This window comes from Notamacropus eugenii, chromosome 5 (assembly GCF_028372415.1).
Source record: "Notamacropus eugenii isolate mMacEug1 chromosome 5, mMacEug1.pri_v2, whole genome shotgun sequence".
Lineage (NCBI taxonomy): Eukaryota > Metazoa > Chordata > Mammalia > Diprotodontia > Macropodidae > Notamacropus > Notamacropus eugenii.
Window position 1 is genome coordinate 428143456 of NC_092876.1, and position 14596 is coordinate 428158051.

Consider the following 14596-nt stretch of genomic DNA (forward strand, 5'->3'; position numbering starts at 1 on the left):
ATAGAAGAACTTGGCCTTGGAAATTTTAATGGCATTTTCCTTGTTTTTCAGGAACAATTTTCTCACCCAGGACTGCTGATTTTGGCAGTGAGGACACAATTAATGAATTGGTTTCCTCTTTCACTTTATGAATTGTATCCTTCAGAATCACTTTAAGTAAGGGTATTTTTATTGCACTTTATGGTCCATGACTGTCTCATTTCATTTTAACATCGAATCTGAATCATTGGACTGTCCTGAGCTAGCCAAGCCCAGAATGTTTGTATGATATGCAAAGGTTATTTGCAATGACTTCATTGCTAAATTCATTGTTGAAGTGGGAGAAACATGCTCTGGGAGGAAAGACAAGATGCCTCAGGTGATTAGATGGTTGCTTTCAGGATTCTGGAATCCTTTGGCTGCATGGGGAGTATGGGGAATGCAGTATGGGGAATTATCTCAGTGGAATAAGAAAAGTGAAAAAACTCTCATTAACCTGTAGGGTTAACTGGATGGATACTTAAAAACTCTGCTTGACAGTGAAAGTAGAAAAATAATAAAACTAAATATTCCTTGTCTTTTGTTGGCTAGATTGCCAAATAAGAGAAATGAAAATTAATTATCTTGAGTATTAATTAATTAGAGGCAAAGGTGAGTGAATTTTTGCTCTTTAAGAATTGTGCCTTGAAGATTTAGGGGTTGACTTGTGGATCTAGGAATGGTACAGGTCTAAAGGGCAATGCTAATGGAGAGGGAGGCTGGTGGATTGACAGGCTCTAGGTGAGAGGTCTTAGACACAGAGGTTTTACAGGAGGATATGTTAACCCTGCCAATATTAGAGCTCTAGAATAGAGCTCTAATAGAATTAGAGTGTAGAACCATGAGTGGAGGATGAGAAATGGGAAACTCCTCCTAACCCTTCCAGCTAACATCACATTGAGAACAGAGGACAGAGTCATAGGGTAGAGAGATTTTTACCACCAAGACCCTACATTTCAGGGTGAATGTACTTCAGGTGAGGATTAAATGGTAAACTAATGAGTCATCAGAAGAGCGGCTAACGAAGGTGTAGTCTAATGGGATTAATTCAGAGATCTTGTCAGTTACAGAGTTCCATGAGAGAGTCTGCTCTTGCAGTCAGTTGAATCAATTTAATCTTTCAAATGGGGATTTCCCTTTGTCCCTTTTAAGGTAGATGAAACGGGAGTTCTTCGTATTTGGTTCCATAGAGACAATTACCTCTACATTGATTTCCATGATTCCCCAATTGAAAATGCAATAGAGGGAGTGAAATTTTTAAAAGAGATGGGTTGGATATACCAGATTCATGCTCCCTCTCCCTCTCTTCTCTTTTCTTTACCTCACCTTACACATGATTCCTTGTGACCAAACTGCTTCAGGTGCAATTAGATAAATTTTGGACAGAGCCCTACCTGAGTTCATCAGTCATTAATCATAAACCTTCCTTGACAGATCTCCATACAAGTATGGGCGGGTTGACTAATGAACATTGGGCAAGAGCTTGTAGCATCTTTAGTAACCATCTAGGAAAACAGGGCTGGTTTTTTGAAGTAATAGAGAACTGGAAACCAAGCGGGGCCCATCAATTGGCTATTATGATTATAGCATAGGAATATAATGGAATCGTATTGCACTATAAAAAATTATGAAAGGGATAGTTTCAGTGAGACCTGAGAACTGATGAAGTGAGGTGAGCAGATCAAAGAGAATAATTTATATAACACCTTAAAAACAAACACCTTTGAAAGTCTGAAGAACTCTAGTCAATGAAATGACCAAGTATAATCCCAGAGGACCAGTGATGAAGAAGGCTACCCACCTCCTTACACAGAGATGATGGATTCAGAGTGCAGAATGAGATACATTTTTTTATATTAACAATGTGGGGATTCATTTGACTTGACTGTATATTTGATACAAAGGTTTTCTTTTTCTTTATCAGAAATGGGATGTGCAAGCAGAAGAGAAAAAATATTTTTGTTAATGGACTCTTTTATTTTAAAAAATTTTTTTTCAAGACTGAGTCATTATCTCACTCAAGCTGGAAGCGCAGTAGATACTCACAGACTTGGTCTCCCTGCTGTTTGGCATGGGAACTTTGGCCTGTTCTGTTTCTGACCTGGGCTGATTCAGCCCGATTTAGGCAAAGTTGTGGCACCTACTCTCATGATATGCATTATACTGATGCTGGTCTTAATGTAGACACCTGATTGGTCTAGCTCACTGCATGGTGATGGTGATGGAATTGGGCATTGAAACAGTATTTTCTTCCATTGTTAAACAGAAATGATGCACTCAAGATGAAAGTTTCCCAGATTTCTCAGGTGTTAAGTGATGTCCATGAGTAGATTGTGGTGGGAGTGTTCAGCAAATTTTTTCCATTGGACATGATCCTAAAGAAGAAAGCCTTTAATTGATCAGTTCTAGACCCATCGTCCCTGGTTAGAAATCTTTATCGGCTCTCTCAAATGCTAGCCATTCAGCTCACATGACTACATCCCAGCAAAGATTGGCTAGGATTAGAGATCTCAGTCTCTGGCAGGGTATGCTTAACGCCCACCAGAAGCATCACATGTCCTCTACTGAAATTAATAATCAGGTTGATGTCCTTAAGAGAATAGAATAGTTTGGAGATTGATCCACCATCATCTAGACACAGGGATTGTAGTACTATGTTCTTCTAGTCACCCAGATTGTTATCCTTGATTCCCCACTCTCTCTGTCTCACTCCCCATATCTAGTCACCAACTCCTGTCAATTCTACATGTCTAATGTTTCTCAGGTATGTCTCCTTTCTCCTGACACCACAAACACCCTGATGAAATCTTGTATAACTTCATACCTTGTCTTGTTGTAATGGTTTGTCTGTTGTTCTGTCTGGGCAGTTAGGTTACACGATGGATAGAGTGCATGAAATCCAGCCTGGAATCAGAAAGGCTCATCTTCATGAGTTCATATCTGGCCTCAGATACTTAACCCTATTGGCATCAGTTTTCTCATATGTAGAATGAACTGGAGAAGCAAATGACAAACCACTCAGTATCTTTACCAAGAAAATTCCAAATGGAGTCAAGAAGAGTTGGATACAACTGATAAGACTTAACAACAATTGGTCTCTCTCCCACAAGCCTAGGACTCAGAATGGACTCAAATTCATTCTTCACTGATCTGGCAAATTAGTCTTTCTGAAACACAGTTCTAATCATGACATCCCCATATTCAGTAAATTCCAGTGTCTCCCTATTTATCTCTAGAGTCAAATGTAAAATCCCTTATTTGACTTTTAAAAGCCAATTTTCTTATATTGTATTTCCTTCCACATTCCCTGCGATCCAGTAACATTGCCTCCTTGCAGTTCCTCACAAAAGACACTCCATCTTTTGACTCCACGCATTTTCACTGACTGTTCTGCATCCTGGGAATTCTCCCCTTCCCTTTCTCAGTCTCCTGGCTTCTCTGACTTCCTTGTGGTCCCAGCTAATATATCACCTTCTTTAACCCTTTGAGGATCTCTTTTCTGCCATGCTGTCCCTTAAACATTATCTCCACTTTGTCCTGTACATATCTTCATTGTACACAGTTGTTTGCATATTTTATCTCCCTTTAGGCTGTGACCTTTTTGAAAGCAAGAAATATATACATATATATTTTTTTCTTTGAATCCCCAAGGCTTAGCACAGTGCCTGGTATTTAGTAGACACAGTAGACAGTAATGCTTGTTATCTTTCTTTTTTTTTTATTTTTTTTCATTTTTTTTTATTAATTAGTTTATTTATTTAACTTTTAACATTCATTTTAACAAAATTTTGGGTTCCAAATTTTCTCCCCTTTTATCCCCCCCCAAACACCTGCTTGTTGTCTTTCTAACTGGATTTAACTTGACTGTTACAAGGGAAGGAACTTTAGAAGTCAGATCCCATATTCTCCAGATAAGGAAACTGAGGTCTAGAAAAGGTCATAGAGGTCAAGGTTATAGAGTAGCTAGTAGCAGACCTCTTGTCTCTGAATTGTAAGTTTATTGTTATTTCCTTGATACCACAGTTTACAATAATTTTATTGTTCTCACTGTATATTCCATTCCAGTTAAAACAAATCATCTTTACAACTAACCTGGCAGTTTTAAAATTACTGGGTATGACTTTGCATGTTTGCTTAACTATCTTCGCCACTAGCTTTTGTCCCTGTGAAACACTAGGAACCTGACCCATTGCATTAAAAAGGAATTCTCTATTGACCACAATTACTGACAATTATGTAAAGTGGTTTTCCTGGTTAACAGGTGAAGTTTCAGGTCAACAGTAGGTAAATCCATAATAGACTTATGTAGTGAAACTGATCTTGTGGTTATCAGAATTCAGGAAAACAAACGGTATTGTTTCTTCTTTTCAAGGAAGCTGGGGTAGGAGTGGGAAGGAATCTGTATTGTTTTGGTAAGTCATAAACAAAAGTCTTATTATGTGACCAGACTTTTAAGTTGACAAGTAAGACTTGAGTAGATGAAAAAAAAAGACCGAAGTTAGAGTAGGACTTGGTTGGAAATTGAGTTCTCTTGGAAATGGAATTAGAATGTCTATAACAAAATAGCAAATTGAGATACAGAAGAGCCTCCTGGGAGAGATAGGAGGAATTATATCTCTACAACTGAAAATGTAGAATTAGTGGGTTAAAACCAGAGAAGAAATCTGTTCACTTCCTGGGAACATTAATCAACTCTTCCTTAAAACCACAAAGAAAAGGAATTCCTCAGTTTTTTTTATTACATTCAGTTAAGTCAGTGTAGCTGCCTCTCACACTTACTGAGGCACTCTCTGGGTCAGTGCCAACTCAAAACTGTAGTTTACGGGCCCCCATTGGTGTATTTTCTTTTACCAGTTGACCAAATAACACATTGTTTCAAATGAAAAATGTATTCAAACTACAGGGAAAAAAGTGACTAGAGAAGATTCTTCCCCAATGGGTTACATTCTCTTAAAGGTTACTCTACCAGTAGTTGAAGAAGTAAACACATTTAGAGAGACACAAAGGACTCGTACACAGAAGCTTACATATCTGGTATTCCCAGGTGTTCCAGTGATCTCCATTAACACTATTCTCAGTTGTCTCAGGACAGGGTTCTGTCCTTTTCTCTTTTCCCTTTGTACTACTTTTTAATTGAGGCAATTGAGATTGAATGACTTGCCCAGGGTCACACTTGCCCAGTAAGTATCTGAGGCCACATTTGAACTCAAGTCCTCCTGATTCCAGGGCTGGTGTTCTTCAATACTATTTCACTTGGTGATCTCATCAACTCCTAGGGATTTAATGACCATTTCTATACTAATAGTTCTCAAAGCTACCCATCCCGCCCTATCTATATATCTTACTCTTTGGCATGTACTCTTCAATCCAGTGACAGTGGTCCCCTTGCTGTTCCATAAACAAGACACTCCAGCTATTGTCTCCAGACATTTTCTCTCGCTGTTCCCCATGCTTGAAATGCTCTCCTTCCACATCTCTGCTTTTTGGCTTGCTCTAAAGCCAAACTAAAATTCTATTTTCTGCAAGAAGTTTTTCTCAATCTCTCTTAATTCTAGTGCCTCCTCTCTTTTCATTATTTTCTTTGTCTTTTTTTTTTATATCCCCTGTACAAAGCCTGGGACAAAGGAGACATTTAATAAATGTTTATTGATTGATTATCTGCTTTATGCTGTCTCTTCTTAACTTTGCTCTGTGGGTCTTGTAGAATACTGCTGGGGTGAGGCTTTTCTGATTTTTGCAGCCATTAAACTTTTAGTAACTGGATGTCATCTCTTCAGGATCACCTGTAGGTCATCTCAGTTCCCACAGGGTAGGGTATAGTGACTAGAAAGGTTTCCCATAATCAAATAGTCTGACATAATTGGTCTGTGAGTCTCTACACCCACCTAAGGAATGGTTAAACATGAAGCAGTTAGAATGCCCCATTATCTTTTATTTAACTGCCTCCGTCTGGTGCTGAATCAAAGTCTGTTGTCTGACACAGTTATTTAATTTAGGGTTAGAAATCCCTCATAAAACCACTTTACAGATATCCTGTTCATCCACAACTCATTTTGAAGGATTAAAGAAACTTCCCAGTAGTTTAGAGACTGGAGAAATAAAGCCTACTTTTCTCTCAGGATTTCCAGATTTTCATGCCAATGAATTTGAGTCTGAACAAAAGCTAAGAGACAGAGAAATGTTTTTGTCCTCCACCTAACCTTCTGGTCCTCATTTCTGCCTTTATTATGTATATCCAACAGACACATACATATATGCTTGATTGCATGCACACATCTCCATACACACTAAAAAATAAAAAAATTCTACCTCCCCCAAACTCAGAACCTAAAAAATAAAATTGGCAAATGCCTTTGACTTTTTTGCTATATTTTGACCAAAGAAAATTTTCTGTCAATGCTACATAAGCATTTATTAAACACTTTCAAATAACTGTGTTAGGCAATAGAAATAAAAAAGACAAAAAAAGAAACAATCTCTAGTCTCAAGAAGTTTACAACAGAGGTGTCAACGGCATCAAATTAAAATTTAATTGGGAAATATTTAACAAAATATGTGAAAATATAATACAACATAGATAATCTTAATTTGTAGCTAAGTCAATATATAGTGCATAGCGATCCATTTCTATTAGAGTTTGACATGACTGATTTACATTCTATTTGTAAGGAGGTGGCATTTGTGCATGGATAAATAAATACAAATCACAGCATGTATGTATGTATGTATGTATATATACACACAAATATTTATATACATATATGTATATATTACATATATGTGTGTATATGTGTACATATGTATGTACATACATACATATGTACACAAACACACAGAATAATTTCAAATGGGTGAAAGCACTCTGACTAGCAAGAGCTCAGGAAATATACTGTTACCTGAGCTATGCTTTGAAGATTGTTAGGTATTCTAAAAAGCAGAGGTGAGAAAGGAATATATTCCAAGATGATGGGGAAAAAATCGCTGAGATGAAAGCTGGAATTTCATGCACAGGAAACTACCAGTAAGACAGTTTGATATTACATTTTCATAAGAAGGATTAGCAATTTGACTGATGAGATAATTTTATGCTATTTCCCTTATCCAAGAATTAAAAGAAACCTTGGCTGTGAAGGAACAAGGAAGTGTAAAAATTTTCCTAGCCAATTTCATGGGATCCTTGAGTCTTCCATAAGATCCAGGCCTTGTAGCCATGATGACTTTTTTCCTGTTTTTATTTCTATTCCTAAATTTTTTTCCTTTATTGTGAGATTTGCATCTTCTCCAAGAACTTTAGTATGTTGAAAGGCTGCCAACTTCCTGGGATCCATGAATGAGATATCCATGTCAAAAAAAATGAAAAAACTCAACATTTTAAGGTAGGATGTTTAATTTTAATGATCTTATCAACACTGCCTTGGCTTGAGTGTTAGTGAATAATTCTCCAAAGAATGAGCTTCATTCAATTCAATTTAATTCATAGAATTATAAAAGCTCAGATTTAAAAGAAACCTCATAAATTAAACTAAATAACAAATTCCTCATGACCTTCTTGATGAGTAGCCATATAGATTCTGCTGTGTAACTCAAGTGATGTAGAACTCAGTGCCTCTCAAACCAACCAGTTCCACTTATGGACCACTCTAATTGTTAGGAAGATTTCCTTTTCTTATATAATTAAGCACTCTTAGGAACCTGCATCCTTAGGTTTCCTTGGCAATATGTCACTGTTGACTAACAGCTCATTCTTTTAGTCATATATTAGAGTTGGTGGGGCCAAGGTATAACTAGAATAAGAGGTTTTACAAAAGGGAACAATGATGAATTGGCCTTGTGGCCAAACTTTGAAGAGATCCCTTTCAGGGCATATTTGATTTGAAAGTGGTGTAGCCCTTAAAAAGAATATACTTTTTGTATACATTAGTATACTTAAAATGAAATTTTTGAGAATTTAGTGAGAAGGTGCTGCTTGGTAGAGCAGAGAAGAATAATGAATTTGGAGTCAATCAATGGATATGGGTTAGAATCTGATTATGCTATTTACGAACTGTGTGACCTTCGACAAATTACTTCTCTATGTTCTTAGGTTGCCTAACCTGGAAAATAAGGAAGTTGAACCGAATGATCTCTACAATTCTTCCCAACCTGAAATTCTATGATCTTATGAGATCTACCATACCCCTTCGAATGTAGAAGGTACAAGGTTGCCCAAACTCTCCCTCTCCCCCTCCCTGGGGAAGCTGAATAAGAGATTACAGAGATTAAAGAAAGGGTAAAGTCATTTTGGTGACTTGATATTCTGGTAGATCCATTACATGACTTCTTTCTGATTTTGAGTAGGGCTCCTTGCTAATTCAGTTGACTAGCTACATCTTCATTTATCTCTTTGCTCACCACCAGATTGTCCCTCCCATTGTACCTTTCATTCTGTTAGATCATATTTGTGAGATATGACTCTAAAAGAATACTCTGCTATTCTTTGATGAGAGAGAGGAAGGGGGCTTTCTGAAAAATATCTCACTCTTTTGGACATTTCATTTCATTTCAAGACATTTCATGAGAAGTCATCTGTTATCAACATTTGTTCATTTTCTTTTTTAAAAAAATGAATATTGGAATGCATGATGGCAAACATTATATTTGTAAACATTTTCCCTTATTTTAATTTTATTTTCAGTATAAAGCTCAAGTGATTTATACCACTTGTAACAAGTAACTCTTTAAAAAAAATATTTTAAATGTTCATTTAATTTTTTGACTTTCAAATCCTCTCTCCTTTCAGTTCCTCTCCCAAGCATTAAGAAGGCAAGCAGCACATGACATCAATTACATGTGATCATGTAAAACATTTCCATATTAGACATATTGAAAAAAATTAAAAACAAGAAGCACAAAAAAGTGAAAACAGTATGGTTCAGTCTACATTTAGAGTTCATCTGATCTCTCTCTCTCTGGAGATGAGTAACATTTTTTTCATCACTAGTCCTTCAATATTATCTTGGATCATTATTTTGATCGAGTAGTTAAGACTTTCACAATTGATCATTATTCCAATATTACTGTGAACAATGTTCCACTGGTTCTGCCCACTTCCCTTTGCATCAGTTCATATAAGTCTTCCCAAGTTTTTCTATTTGTGTACATATAGGTCCTTTCCCCTTTTCTTTGATCTCTTTGGGATATAGACCTAGTAGTGGTATTGCTAGGTCAATAGGTATGCACAGGTTTTTAGCCCTTTGGGCATAGTTCAAAATTGTTTTCCAACATGGTCTGATCAGTTCATAATTTCACAATCATAATTTCACAAAGAGTGCATTAGTGTTCCTGCTTTTCCACATCCCCTCTAGCATTTGTCATTTTCTTTTTCTGTCCTGTTAGCCAATCTTATAATTGTGAGGTGATATCTCAGTTATTTTAATTTGCATTTATTGAATCAATAGTGATATAAGGCATTTTTTTAAATGTGACTAATGATAACTTTGATTTTTTCTTCTGAAAACTGCCTTTCCATATCCTTTGACCATTTATCAGTTGGAGAATGGCTCTTATTTATATATATTTGGCTCAGTTCCCTTACATATTTAAGAAATGGAGCCTTTTTTAGAGAAACTTGCTGTAAAATATTTTTCCCCACTTGCATGCTTTCCTTCTAACTTTGTCTGTACTGGTTTTGTTTGTGGAAAAAAACCCTAATTTCATGTAGTCAAAATTACCCATTTTATTTCCCATAATTTTGTCTCTCTTTTGTTAGGACCCCTTTATCCAGAGATCTGACAAGTAAAATTTTCCATGCTCCCCTAATTTTCTTGGGATGTCACTCTTTATAGTTAAATCATGTACACATTTTGAGCTTATCTGGGTATATGCTTTAAGATGTTGGTCTATGCCTAGTTTCTGCCAAACTAGTCTACAGTTTTCCTAGCATTTTCTGTCCAGGGGTGAATTCTTGCTTTCAAAGGTTAAATCTTTGGGTTTATCAAACACTAGATTACTGTGGTCATTTGCTACTGTGTATTGAATACCTAATCTATTCCACTGATTCACTGATCTTTTTTTTTTTTTGAGCAAGTACCAGATTATTTTGATGATTACATTTTTATAACATAGTTTGAGGGCATCTAGGTGGCATAATGGTTAGAACACTGATCTGGGAATCAGGAAAACTCATCTGCCTAAGTTCAAATGGATAATCCTGTCAATATTAAAGTTGTATCCAAAGGAATTTACAGGTGTCAGAAGCATGTGAATGGATCAGTAAGAGTTCTGTCACTTCATGCAGGAATCTGAGAGAAACAGAAGGCATGTGTTAGAGGAGTGAAAAACAATCCTGCACTGGCTTGATGCTGAGCATCTAGTATCAGATACTAAATAATTTAAACAGAAAAAAATGTTGAATGTGGATACATTTCATCCTACCTTTTCTATAACTTGAAAGAAAAAAAAAACAAAGGTTTTCTATTTTTCAAGACACTTCTCAGATGAGGATACCGTTAATTAAAAACTTATTTTTCTATAAATACATTAAATAAGCACTCAGTACTGCAGTAGGTCCCTGTTGTTTTTATTTTAAACTAGGTGTCCTTTGAAAGCTCCAGAAAATCCTGCAAAAGAAATCTTCTCAACTCTCTGCTTTCCAGCTCTCTCTCTCTCTCTCTTTCTCTCTCTCTTTTTCTGTCTCTCAGTCTCTCTCTGTCTCTCTCTCCAACTAAACTCTTGTTGACCAAAGCACTGTTCGCTGAATAAAAGTTTTTAAACTTTGAAACCAGCCTAGGGCTGAGAATTTACTTTCAAAGATCCTACCATTTGGCTTAGAAATAAATGGTAAATGCAGGGTCCTGATAGAACAGCAGGTCATTGGCATTTGTTCCCATAAAGTTTTGGTTCAGTAGCTATGTCAAGAATGCTGGGAATGTTACTGATCATTGTGTGCTGATAGAGCTCCAAAGTTTGCAGCCGGCCTCATAGCAAGCCAGCCAACCTCATTGGTTGAAAGCGCAGCACTCCGAGACATCCTGTAACCTACAAGTTGCAAGCCTGAGAAAGGGCATGGGCCTGGAAGAGTAAATTCCCTTTGAAATGAGAAAATAATGCCTCCTGCAAAAGGTGTCTAAATTCTTGTGGTTTGGGCCACCTGCTAAACTGGAGGGGATGTATGGGGCAGGGGAGCTAGAGAATTGTTCTGGGACTGTAGACACTGGGTCCTTCAAAGTGTTTATTACATAACATGTACTAGAAGCATGGAACATTATATTTCTCTAGCTTGGTAGCCTGTAACAGAATTATTTTTGATATTGCTATGACCACACTCCACCCATTCCCTATTCTTATCTAAGTCGGAATCTAAAATGGAATCAGATACTTTTTCTTTTAAATTGTTTCCTCCTCTTAGGAATCTGTATCCATAGCAAAATCTCCTACCCCTACCACATGTTATTTTCTCCCCAGTTTTTTTAATGGCAAAATTCTTTAAATGGTATAGAGGATACCTTGTTCTCTCTTTTTCTAAGTACCTTCATTCTATCATAGACCTTTCTTCATGTCAAAATGAGATCAACATTTTCTTCAGGTTTTGTTGGCCACATCAACACATGCAAAGCCAAGAAAGTGGCTAGACTTGTTGAGTAGAGAGGACCTTAATCCCTGGATTAATCCTAGGAGGCCTGTCTCTTTAAACCTTTGTCCTTCCCACTCATCAACATGGGAGAATGAGGAGGAAGGTTTGGACCTGGAAGACTGGGTAACTCCCAATATCAAAACTATTTACTTTTGATTGAGTAAATAGTTCTTAAATGGACGATGATATTGGCATAGTCTAAGCTTCAGAGATTAAAATTAGGTGGTATGGAAAATGCTTTCTAAAAGCTTGGGTCAGGTATCTGAGAGAAACCCAAGCTAGAAAATGCAAAGACAACTCATTCAACAGGGCAGTGTTCAGTAGAGCTGCTTTGGGCAGAAACTACCTGCTGGGCAGAGCTGTGCCCTGCAGAGAGCCCAGTCCATAGTTGGACGTTTTCCCCTGGAACAGCATTTGGAAAATCAGTCTCTGCAAAAGGAAAATTCAGCAGATAACAATGGAAAGCATATGTGTGTGTGTGTGTGTGTGTGTGTGTGTCTGTCTGTCTGTCTGTCTGTGTCTGTGTGTGTGTATGTGTGTACAATGGTATCTACCAAAGGATGAAATGTGGAAGGAATAATGATATCTGTTTAGTAGAGGTTGGGATGGTCTTTTGAGGATGGAGAGGCCATTTGGTTCCTTACCTCCTGATGTATAAAAGGCCTAGCCTAGAGGAAGCTGGGGCTAGAAGTTTTACCAGAGTTCCAGATGTCCTGTGGAGAATACGCCTTTCTGACCTAGAACGACTGGTTGCTGTGGTGACTATGGAGGTGGAGAAAAGTTGTGTTTCATCTGAGTTTTAAAGTATAGAAATTGTATTATTTTAATCTCTTGCTGTTGGTGATGTAACTTTATGGCATTTTATGGTTTATGAGTATTTTATTCCTTCCTTCTCCTTTCTCCTCTTTACCTGTTTAAAGAAATGCATTGCTGTATTCAACTCTCTCTTTCTCTCTCTCTCTCTGTGTCTCTCTTTCTCTCTCTGTGTGTGTCTCTCTCTCTTTCTCTGTGTCTCTCTGTCTCTGTCTCTGTCTCTGTCTCTCTCTCTCTTTCTCTCACCTCTCCATTCTTTCTTTGACCATTTTAGACTTGAGGTTCCGGTGTTAACAACTCACCCTATTTCCTACTTGTTTGTTAGACTTTTCCTTGTAGATTATGTGAGATAATTTTCCCTGACCTACTTTCTTTCCCCCACTAAATGCATTCTTCTTCCTTTCTCTCTTCATTCTTTCTAAGATCATCAAGAAATAACTAAAGCATTTTTAGTCTTTCTTCCTAATAAGTATCTCTGTCTTTAACCTCTGATGGTGATAGGGTTCAGACGAGACACATGTATCATCTTTTCACATTAGAAAGTAAACAGTCTATCCTTGTTCTAATCCCCTATGATTGTTCTCTCATGGTTATCTTGCTACATTTTTCTTGACTGACAACTGTGTTTCCTCTTCAAAGTTTCTTTGGAGCTCTGATTTTTTTTTTTCACCAGGAATGCTTAGACATCTTCTATTTCATTAAAGGTTTATTTTCACTCCTATAGGTTTATACTTGGTGTATGTGGGGTTTATTTTTTTGGGGGGGAGGGAGAGGGTTTTTTTTTTTTTTTTGCTTGTAAACTGATATTCCTTGTTTTCCAAAATATCGTAGTTCATTCTTTCCTCTACTTTATGGTGGTGGCTGTTGAATCTTGTGTGATCCTGAATGTAACTCCTTCTTATTGATTCCCCTCCCCCTTGTTTGCAGTATTTTTTCTTTGACTTAGAAACTATATTTTGGCTATATCGTTCCTGGGAATTTTCATTTGGGGGCTTCTTTCAAGAAGTGACAAATTCTATCTATACTTTAACCTCTTGTTCTAAGAAATCTGGGCAATTTTCTTTTACAGTTTTTGAAATTGGATATCTAGGTTTTTTTTTCCTAGTCACAGTTTTGCTATGAGATAGCTTCCATTTTCTTCTATTTTTTTCCAGTTATTTGGCTTTATTTAATTATTTCTTGTTTTCTGTTTTGTCCATTTTGTTTTTATGACAGCTTATTGTTTGGGCTGTGTTTTGTACTTCTTGTGGCAAGCATCAGTGAGGAGTTACCTGCTCACCAGTTGTATACTGTCTATAACATCCCATCTACTCTGTAAGCAATGTCTCTGTGGTCATTGGTTCTCACAATCCCTCTGAGTGCAGGTGCTGAGGAAGAAACAAGCACCTTCAAACGTGTATCTTCTTTAAGATGAAGAACACTTTTACCCCCTCAAACATTCCCCCATCTAATTCCCAAAACTCTCTTCACAAATCCCAGTCACATCTCATATACATAGCCTCCAAAGTCCTCCCACCCTCTCCAAAATCTATTGCAGTCCATCATAATATTGCTGAGCCTTGGAAGGTGGGTTACAGTTGCTTTTCCTTTTCTAGCTTTATTCTATTACAAAATTTGGCAAATAAATATGGCATTGATAAAGAAAGAAGCTAAGTGATGCAAGTACAGCTCTCCGAAGCACGCCGAGACTCCTTTCAAATGGACATAGAATCATTAAATAACTCTTCTTTTGGTCCAGGCTGGATACCAGCAGATGGCAGTATAGTAGAAGAACTGGACAAGAGGAGGACTCCAAAGGTATGCTAGTTTTTATGAAGCCCACAGAACAAAATTTATAACCCGGTAACATCCCAAGATCGATAGAAGAGCAACAGATGATATTAAGGCTCTGCATGGAAGCACACTGCTGCATTGAGCACAGAGTGCAATTCCAACAAGGATACTACCCTAGAAAATGATGCCCTGATATTTGTGTTCCCTGGCCATGCACATTTCCCAGATGTTTGTCCTCTCCATACGAGTTTCTTGGTCAAGAGTAGTCTCTAATTTCCTGCTTCTGCCACCAGTGGAAGAGTATAGCCCTGTGGGAATGAGATGGGAAGAATTTTCTTTGGCATTTATTTTGCCTTGCTGCCTACTTAAGAGTCTTTGCTT

General features: G+C 37.2%; 1 long non-coding RNA gene across 1 annotated transcript; it reads left to right on the top strand.

Annotated features, from left to right (window-relative positions):
- Positions 1-907: 907 nt before the first annotated feature.
- LOC140503126 (uncharacterized) lies at positions 908-14242 on the top strand. Its single transcript, XR_011966711.1, has 2 exons — positions 908-994; positions 14181-14242. It is a non-coding gene; the product is annotated as an uncharacterized lncRNA (long non-coding RNA).
- The last annotated feature ends 354 nt before the right edge of the window (positions 14243-14596 follow it).